Source organism: Crocuta crocuta, unplaced genomic scaffold, assembly GCF_008692635.1.
Source record: "Crocuta crocuta isolate KB4526 unplaced genomic scaffold, BGI_CrCroc_1.0 scaffold190, whole genome shotgun sequence".
Lineage (NCBI taxonomy): Eukaryota > Metazoa > Chordata > Mammalia > Carnivora > Hyaenidae > Crocuta > Crocuta crocuta.
The window spans coordinates 7,502,488-7,513,259 of record NW_027527955.1 but is presented as its reverse complement, the minus strand read 5'-3'; positions in this window follow the sequence as shown (position 1 = coordinate 7,513,259).

Below are 10,772 nucleotides of genomic sequence, written 5' to 3'. Positions count from 1 at the left end.
GATTGACCTGGATTACCCAGATGGTCCCCAAGTGCAATCATAGATCTCCTTGTAGGAGAGGCAGAAGATTAGACCACAGAGGTAGGGACTGGCCACAAAACAACAATGCTAGCTGTCAGACAAAGAGGCAAGGAACAGATTCCTCCCTAGAGCATCCAGAGGGAGCATGACAGCTTGATTTCAACCTACTGAAACTGATTTGAGACTTCTGGCTTCCAGAACTATGTGAGAACAGATGTGGACATTTGTTAACAACTATGTATTAGCTTCTTGTGTCTATTATAACAAATTATGACAAATGTGTGTGTTTATTTAACATATCCATTTATCTACTAGACGTCTCTATATAAATAGTTAATGACTTGAATATCATTCTTCACCAGACTCTAACCTAATCTTTCTCATCTTTGGAAATGGCACAATCATTTACTACTTCCTCAGGCAGAAAACTGGGGATCATCTTGAATTTCTCTATTCCCTTTATCCGTACCTTACTCTCAATTCCAATTCCAAGCAATTATCAATATCTTTTGGTATGACCTCCAGAATATACCCCGAATGTGGCCATTTCCTTGTCACCATTACTCTTACCTTACCCAAAGCACTGTCATCTCCCACTTGGAGCACCAAAGCAGCCTCTGAACTGAGCTCCCAGGTCCTCTGTGGCCCCCGCAATCTGTTTCCCACGGAGCAGTTAGAACCTTTACGAATATAAATCAGATTGAATCACTTCCTGATTAAGCTCGTGCAGGCTTCCCAGGGTTCTCTTTGTCAAGTCATAAGCTTTTGCAGGGTCACAAGGCCCATGTGTCTGCCCTGCTTTTTGGCCCCTCCCTCATGACGTTCCAGCCGCACTGGCTTGCTTCTTATTCTCCCAACAAGCCCAGCTCATGACTACAAAGCCCTTGCAGTGTGCTTGTCTCTTCCCAGAGGTGACAAGTGCCCAGGTGTGGTAGTGGTCTCACTTGGGCTCTTAAATTAGGAAGGAGGGAAGGAGGGAAGGAAGGAGGGAGGAGGGAGGGAAGGAGGGAAGGAGGGAGGGAGGGAGGGAGGGAGGGAGGGAAGGAGGGAGGAGGGAAGGAAGGAAGAAGAAAGAAAGGAGGAGGGAAAGGAGAGGAAGAAAAGAGGAGGGAGAAGGAAAAAGACACTCTTTTTCTATATTATTAGTTTTCTATACTGTTTCTTTTGAAAAATTCTAACCTTGCCTCTAAGTTGATTGGGAAGAAAGAGGATGTTCAACACAACGGATGATTAAGTAGGGAAAGCAGCAGATAACCTAGTGGTCAGTTTTTTGTGGCAATGAGACAGAAAGAACAGATGATCGGGAAAGAGTAGAGAACCTGACATTGACTATCCCAGTTGAACATGGAGAAAGACGTTCAAATGTGCTCCCCTGAAAAAGTCCACACTGTGCCAGTTTTCACACTGAAGTCACAAGTATCAGAAAACACCAACTCAACTACATTAAACAATAAGGCAAAGTTGTGTCCTCATAACAGGAGTTTTATTTAAGATTTTTAAAAAATGTTTATTTATTTTTGAAAGAGAGGGAGAGAGAGCGTGAGCAGGGGATGGGCAGAGAACGAGGAAGATAGAATCCAAAGCAGACTCCAAGCTCTGAGCTGTCAGCACAGAACCTGACATGGGGCTTGAACCCACAAACCTCAAGATCATGATCTGAGCCAAAATCGGTTGTTCAATCACCTGAACCACCCAGGTGCCCCTTTTAACTGTAGAGCAACTCCTCGGTTAGTTATTTCAGGGGCTAATGTTATCAGAGACTCTTTCCCTTCTCATCATTCTACTTGACCCTCCTCAGTATAAGGTTTGTCTTTAGGCACACCCTGGCTCAGTGCTGCTGGCGGGCTGCACAAGCTCTCAACATGCCATCCAGCACGCCCACCCCAAAGTCCACTGGAAGAAGAGTGGCCACCCCTTTCTGTGCATCTCTTTTTGTCAAGGAAGCGCTTCTCAGAATTTCTCCAGCATATTTCTCCTCACGTCTAATTGTTCAGAAACAACTTCTCCCAAACAAAAGATTAGCAAGGGTACAGCTTCATTGCTTAAGATTATACAGGATTTATTCTTGAGCTAGGTGTGGGAAAACTCTCCTGAAATATGGATACCTGGACAGAATCAGAATACTGATAGCAAGGAGCAGACAAGAAAATGGATTTTGAGTAGGCAACTGATAGAATCCGCCACATATCCTTCCTGTTATATTTTTCAGTTCTCACCTTCCTTCAATTTCACTTAACAAAAGATAGAGATGATTGTCCCATTCCTTGAGTAGGCACTTGATAAATGAGTCTAGCTCAGGAGAGCACTAGGAGTTGGAGCTATCAATCTAAGAGCCATCTGCATAAAGAAGGCATTTAAAGCAATGAGACTCAGTGAGATGACCCATGAGAGCGGAAAAAGAAAGAGTCCCAAGGATTGAGCCTTGGGACACTCCAGTGTTTAGAGGTCAGAGATACATGGGGAAAGAGCAAAGAGGACTGAAAAGAAGTAACCAGAAAGATAAACAGAAAACCAGGAGAGTGATGATGTGGAAGTCAAATGAAGAAATTGTTTCAAGGAGGAGTGATCAACAATGTCTTGAATAGTTTAAATAATATGGTTAAGTTCTGATGATTGGATTTAGGTCCAATCAGGTCACTTGGAAAATGCAATACACTGGTGGTAATTAAATCAGGAGGAGGGAATATTGCCATCACCATTCCGCCAGACATACGCCAGGCAAGGCACAGAGTGGGCTTCCCAGACCCCGGAATGGACGCCGCAGAGGCAGCTGTGTTGTTACTGAGTGAGCCTACTTGTGTGCAAATTGCTTGACAGCTCACATTAGGGCAGTGATAGCTTTTGCAGTCAGTAAGGTTACATGTTTAACTGAAATTGTCACCCTTTCAGGCTTGGCTTCATATCTATTAGCAGTACTCATTAAAGACACAATGATTATATTAATGACCATGATAAAGATAGTGCCTCACCTTTGTGCCCTACTTTAGAAGTTACACAGGGGCGCCTGGGTGGCTTAGTCGGTTAAGCGTCCGACTTTCGCTTGGGTCATGATCTCGCGGTTCGTGGGTTCGAGCCCCGCGTCGGGCTCTGTGCTGACTGCCAGCTCAGAGCTGGAGCCTGTTTCAGTCTGTGACTCCCTCTCTCTCTGACCCTCCCCTGCTCACGCTGTCTCTCTCTCTCTCTCCTAGAAATAAATAAAACATTAAAAAAAAAAAGAAGTTATACAACCTTCTTTCATTAGCTCATATTAACCTCACAACAACTCTTTGAGACAATACCACCAGAGAATGTTCTTGATAGGAGCTAGGATTACATAGGTGCACATTTGTCAAAACTTAGCAAAAGTACACTTAAAACTTATGTATTTTAATGTAGATGCATTTTTATGTCAAAAGAAGAAATTGTAAACAAATATTCAGTTCTTTTTTAAAATGTTTATTTTTTGAGAGACAGAGCATGGGTAGGGGAGGGGCAGAGAGTGGGGCAAGGGCAGAGAGAAAGAGGGAGACACAGAATCTGAAGCAAGGTCCAGGCTCTGAGCTGTCAGCATGGAGCCCAATGGAGGGCTCGAACCCACCAACTGTGAGATCATAACCTGAGCCGAAGTTGGACATTTAGCCCACAGAATCACCCAGGCACCCAGCAAATATTCAATTCTATTTAATGATATACATGCTTACGTATTTAAGGGGAAGTATACCAGTCTCTTTAAATTTACTTTGGAATCCAACAGAAAATAAGATAGGTTAATGGAGGGATGGAGGGATGGTTATAGGAATAGATGTGTGCTAGAGGAAGTAAAATGTTAATGATAAGGTCCAGGTGATGGAATTATGCAAGTTTACTGTAAAAGTCTTTTAGCTTTGCCTTTTGTTTGAAATTTTTCATGATAAAATGTTTTGGGGGGAAAAACAGAAGCTTGAAATCTGCCTGCAGGTTACAGCCTGAAACTGGATCCAATTCACCTGATGCCGGATCGTATGCTTAACAGGGCTGTTTGAGAAAATCATTAGTGCTCAGTGTCTAAAAGAAGGCACTAGTGCAGGTAAGTACTAAATTCTGGTTCACGAAGAGGTATGCAAAACCGGGGCGTAGCCTACCATAAAAGGGATGCTGTTAAATAGGGAGCCTGTGTTTTTAAATCCCGCACTGATTCATCTCAGGGAGTGTTGCCCCTTCATAGCAGTCCCTTTGGGGTATTTGACATTTAGCATAACGATGCTGCTTCACTCAGAGCCTGTCGCCCCTCTTAAGGGAGTACTTTCAGAACTTAAAGCATTTCACATATTCTCCATGACGACACACCTTTGTCCTCTTGAACGATCCAAATGTCACATGAAGCCCGATCTGGTGAATAAAACTCAGGGTTTCCAATATTGTCTCTTCGTAAAGCTACCCAGCAATTACAGAAAATAACAGGAGGTTTTTCATTTGTTTGCTCCTTGTTTCCCTTTGATACAATGAGCTGGACCTCTACCCTATCAAAACTGTTTTCTTGTAGGACACAAAAATTATCTCTGGAACTACTCTGTGCCAGCACAGAGTCTGGGCAATGCCAGCACCTCACGCACAAAAGAACCTACCAATCTTTGCAACAGCCACTCGTTAACATCCAGTCCTCCAATAGACCAGAAACTTCACGAGGGTGGGGCGCTGCAAACGGTCTCACCCCCCTGACACAGGGCCTGTGGTTTTATTTACAAAAATAACTAATAAAAGAATTAGTTAATGGATGAATAAGTGAATCCATGGACTGGTTATGTTAACTAATTTGAAAGCTAACTAGTTTTCTCTGAATTTCTTTTTCTGTCTTTTGATTACCGTGAATAAGTTTTGGTTACCAGCCCTAAGTTTTCTAAGTGTACAGCTGTATCTCTTGTAAAAAGGATTCTTGCATTTCTATATTGGCTTTTTTGTTTCTTTCCTACACTAGGAGTTATTAGCAGCATATGGCACACAAAGATAAGTGACCCTGGTGGCCTGGGCCCCTGAGTCTTCTGGCTTTCAACTTTGCTACTAAATATAATGGTAGCTCTTGTGCTAAGTATACAATATAGTTTTTGTGTCCACAAGTACATTTTTTTATTCATATGTGTTTAGAATTTTATTCGTAAAGGGATTTTGAATATTACTGAATTCCTTCTCACTGTCTTTCAAGCTAGTGATACGCACTGGCCTGCGTTGTTGGCTACCATGAGGAAGTGATACAACGGGGACACTAATACCTGCCATCCAGACTGTGGTGAGGGTTGGAGAAAATAGATGTGCAGAGCTCCTGGCTGTACAGGTTACATGACAGATACCAGTAAACGATTCCCATCACCCTCCTTGGATTCCGCTCAGCGCTAGACTACTGAGCTGTCTCTTCCTCATGTGTCTCTGTTCATTCCCTTCCCAGTTCCTGCCTCTGTTTAGGTGTTGTGCTTGGCTTTCCAATTCTCGGCTTGGCATACCTCTGGATCCTTGTGTTCCTCATCTTCCTTCATCCCTGACTCAGAGTTGGCTCTTTCTAGATGGTGGCTGTCGCTCTGGCCATTCTCAGATTCAGATCCTGCCCTCCTCAAGCGTCCAGGCTTCCCTCTGGACAACGCTGTGCTGCTTGCTGTCACTTGACCCCAGGGGCCGATAATAGCTTCTTGTTAGATGTGCCAATGGGGTTAACTCACTGGTTAAACTCATAGGTTTAATGGTAAGAAACAAAGTCATTGTTTACATCCATAGATCAGATTAAAGTACTTTTTAAAAAAATGAGTAAGTTCAAGAACAATTCTAGGTAATCTTCAAAGTACAGAGCTTAACTAGAGACCATTTTCCAAGAACCAGCTTAGGCCTGAGTGAGAGGCATCTGAAGGTTGAAAATCTATTGGCAAATCATCTGTGGTGCATTAGCAAATTTTGGCAGAGTCCCGTGTTCCACTGAAACACAGCAAATGTAGCTTAATTAATACCATGCAGATAAGTGTTCACTCACTTTTTTTAGTCAAGAGCTTGACCAAATTTATTCATTATCATAGCTGCTGAGATGTCTACATAAGTTTGTACTGTAGTGAAAACAGACAAACATAAAACACTTTATTCACTCCTTCCTTTATGATTTAGATCTTGTCATTTTATTCTTGTGTTTTAACATAAAAGTGATCCCCTGGGGTCTTGATCCGGTTGCTGCTGTAGATATAGTTAAATAAAGAAGAAGATAAAGGAAGTAATTTCTCCCTTTGCTTTCTTTACAGGAAGCACAGCAAAGCCTTTGGGGTATGAATTCTTCCCTTTGGGAGAGTTTTCCTTGCTCATATCACCACCCCCACCCCCAAGGACTAAAACTCTAAATAATCCCTCCCCGGCTCTTGGTTTGGAAATGCTAAGCACTTTGGGAGAACCAAACAGGGAGAAAAGCTTTAAATAGGAGAATGACAGGGACACTTGCTTGGTTTTTGCTTGTTTGTTTATTGTTTTGTGTAAGAAAGAACACACCTGCGTGAGTGGGGGCGGGGCCGAGAGAGAGGGAGACAGAAAATCCCAAGCAGGCTCCGCACTGTCAGCACAGAGCCGGACATAGGCTCCATCCCACGAACGGTGAGATCATGACCTGAGCCACAATCAAGAGTCGGACACTTACATGACTGAGCCAGCTAGATGCCCCCGGGACGTGTGCTTTAACGAGAGGCTGAGGGTAAAGGTAGGAGAGGCCAGACTGAGACGCTGCGTGACCAAGGCCACAGCCCTGTGGGGGGCAGACACCTGCAAACACCCGTAGACACCAGCGTCCCCTCCTGCATGTCTTCCCCAAGGTGGCGGGGCCTCGGAGAAGGGGAATCCGTGCAGACCAAGTGGTTTGGTGTTCAAGACCATGGTTAAGACTTTCCCCAGTGGGGTCTATCGTTGCATCCTTCTTGAGCACCACGGCCTGGCATACACAGGGGCAGGTCCGATCATTTCGATGCTAATTGTCAGAATTCCATCGACGAAGAGCTGGCCTCCTTCCTGCGTTGCTGGGGCAAAGTTCTGTATAGTTTAATAAAGGCAGGGAAGATACGCAAATTAATATTTGATTCTCTATGGCATACAAAATCTTGCTCAAAGACATAAGTTGTTCGATATTTGGGGGAAAACAGTTAAGATTTCTTTCATTCAAGTGGCTAAGCAATTTACACATAACTGGATTTTATCTCTTGTTATATCCATACCATATACTGTAAACTACTACACAATCCTTTTACAATTTTAAACAAATTATAAATATCTAAAGGAGATGGATGTTTACATTTCTAAGGCATATTCAGTAAGAGGCTTTAACTTCTACGTATAATCTATAGTTCAGGCAATTGATTGGATGGACCAACTTTCACTCAAGGGGTAAGAAAGCCTCATATTCCCATTTATATCATTACTTTTTTACTCATTATTTTCCAGTTAGCCCAGGGTTTTTCAGAACTCACTCTTAAAATCTTCACCAGAGCTTCAGAGTTCATACCTGAGTTAAGACGTACATAATTTCTTTCTCTCTGTAGTAGCTCCCCCCCAAAAAGAAAAGACAGAATACAACTTTATCCTTTTTAGATTTGGTCTTTGTTCTTAATTGATTTGTATGAAGGTTTTGTGGTAAGCAGTATCTCAAACATGGCAATTACTAGAATTCGTGTTGGATCAAGGCTCAAGTAAGCAAGTTTAACTATGTTAAGTGTACCGATTACCTACCAGGGGATCGTTATCAGGCTTCCGGTTGTGATTTGCATGGAAAAGCTAACTAAGCAAGGTGAAGTCCCCTGAGGGTGCCACAACCTTGGTGAATTCAGTGAAGGCATTACTAAGGGGTGGGGTGGGGAGGGACTCTTCCTGAATCCTATAGGTTTAGGAACCTGATCAATCAGAACATGAAGAGTAGTAGCTTCTCTCTGGAACAGACTCAGGTTTAACTCAATCTCCAGTTGCTGATGTAGAATAAGTGGAATGGCAGTATATTAGCTTATAAGGAAACACACAGCAACAAATAGACCAGATCTTCCTGCTTGCTCACTTGCTCACAAATCAACAAGAAAAGCCAAATTATTACCAGAAAGAGGCTTGATAGATGAAAGCTGGCGAGGGGAGCAAGTTGAACAACCTTAATGGCTGCTGCCCTCAAGCCATCTACCCCTGCTGGAAAGTGTCTCTGCCTTTGTACTAGGGTGCCCCACTCTGCTAGAAACGTCAGCTGGTGTTCGAGCGACATTCTTTTCTCTGAACTCATAGCTGACTAGCCTCTTTCTTTTCTTCTTCCATTTAAAAATTTTTGATTTTTATGAACTGCTTAAGCAAGAAATTCTTACAGTAGTAAAGGAAATACATTTTCACTCATACATATAATGAAAATCATTGTGGATGTCTAAGAAGTTAAAACATTTTTTCTAAAAAGCACTGAGCCAGGGGTGCCTGGGTGGCTCAGTCAGTTAAGTGTCCGGCTTCGGCTCAGGTGATGAGCTTGTAGTTTGTAGTTCGAGCCCTTGGCCGGGCTCTGTGTTGACAGCTCAGAGCCTGGAGCCTGCTTCAGATTCTGTGTCTTCCTCTCTCTCTGCCCCTCCCCCACTCATACTCTGTTGTTCTTTCTCTCAAAAATGAATAAACAATAAAACATTAAACATTAAACAATTAAACATTAATTATTAATTATAATTAATAATTATATAATAAATATATAAATTATATATATAAATATATAATTAATTAATTATAATTAATTAATATTAAACAATTAAACATTAAAAATAAATAAATAAAGCACTGAGCCAGAGCATATATTAGGGCAACCAAGTACCATGAGGTCCAAGTACAACGGGGTCCAAATATCATGGGGTCGAAGTACCACATGGTCCAAGTACCATGGGGGCCAAGTAGCATGGGGTCTGAGTACCATGGGACCCACATACCATGGGGTCCCTATAACATGGGGTCCAATATCATGGGGTCCAAGTACCATCAGAACCTAGATGAGACACAGAAGTAACCTTACAGTTTAATGCGCACGGTCCCTCATATCTGTGACGCACTTGTCCTCTGACTTACAATTTTTGATTTTTTATATACTCATTATCACCTTGGGCAATATTTCTTCTCTTCCCTATTTCCCATGTGCCCAGAAAATCTTTCTGGTGTCCAGCTTCCCAGTGAGCCTGCTTACTGTGGGATATTGATTGATTTTTGTCCCTTTCCATTTCTTTTGATCAATCATGTCCTTGATGCATCTTATATACTTCCCAAGTTTCATCCCCATGTCACTGGCCCTCTGGAGGCCACCATCATCATCTTACTTCGCCCACCTGCCATTGCAGGATTTTCCATAAACCTAGGGTTGGCAATATTTTTTATTGAACATCTGTGTGTTTTACTGTTATTATAGTAGCAAAATTTATACTCAATCATATAATAACAATTTTCAACTACTAAATGAATAGATTTTGCTTGTCTAAAGCCTCAGCAATTTCTACTATAATTTTTCACAAGTTTAACCCTTAAAATAAATGATAAAATGATAAGAGTATATTAATGAAATATGACCTTTCCTGGAAGTGAAGTGCTTTTAAATTTCGACTTCATTCATGCATTACTCAAATACATCTAATAAATTAATTTTGAGACCTGCTGGAGATGATTGCTGACGGAACATAAGATATAGGAAGCTGGGGGCGCCTGGGTGGCTTAGTCGGTTAAGCGTCCGACTTTCGCTTAGGTCATGATCTCGCGGTTCGTGGGTTCGAGCCCCGCGTCGGGCTCTGTGCTGACTGCCAGCTCAGAGCCTGGAGCCTATTTCGGAGCCTGTGTCTTCCTCTCTCTCTGACCCTCCCCTGCTCACACTGTCTCTCTCTCTCTCTCCTAGAAATAAATAAAAATATTAAAAAAAAAAAAGATATAGGAAGCTGATAAATATTGCACAAGGACATACAATTGTAGAACGATACATTTTTGTCTCATTGTTTTGTCAATAAGTCCACTTATTAGAGACAAAAATAAAAGCCAAATCTATACCATCCCACCTGAAAAATACCAAATGCTGCCCCTGTGAATCTGTATGGTATACTTAAGATAATTGTTATCAAATAACCAAATATATCCCTTGCTCATTTACATGCTTGAATAAACTATATATTTTAAAAGTAGGTGAGCCATAGTGACTTTATCATAAAATGACTCACTGTTTTGAAATTCTGCAATGGAAGGAAGCAATGTCTATCAATATCTGGAGTAAGTCATTTGTCTGATATTTTTTGTGTGTGTTTCAAAGTAAAGTAACAGTTGGAATTCAGGGGGAGTTTTGGAAAGAACATCGCTGTCTAATTAGAATGCAACAGCTTTGATCAGCCTCTTTCTGATGCACATATTCCTTCTTGGGATATTGTGAATATTGTAAATAAAGTCACCTTCAGAATTTTATTTTAGGTTTTTATTTATTTAATTTTTGAGAGAGACAGAGAGAGAGCACATGCACACAGTGTGGGTGGGGCAGAGCGAGAAGGAGAGGGGATCCAAAGCATGGTCAGTGCAGAGCCCAATGCCAGGCTCGAACCCACAAACCGTGAGATCATGACCTGAGCCGAAATCAAGAGTCGGATGCTTTACCGACTGAACCACCCTGGTGCCCCAAGTCTCCTTCAGATTTTCACCCAAGAGTCATGTATCTGTGAAGGTGACATATGAAGTGGGCCCGTTGCTTATGTCATTTAAACTTTGGAAGAGCAATCTTCCCTCTGTCCATCATTATGGGATTGGGGAAGGGGAGA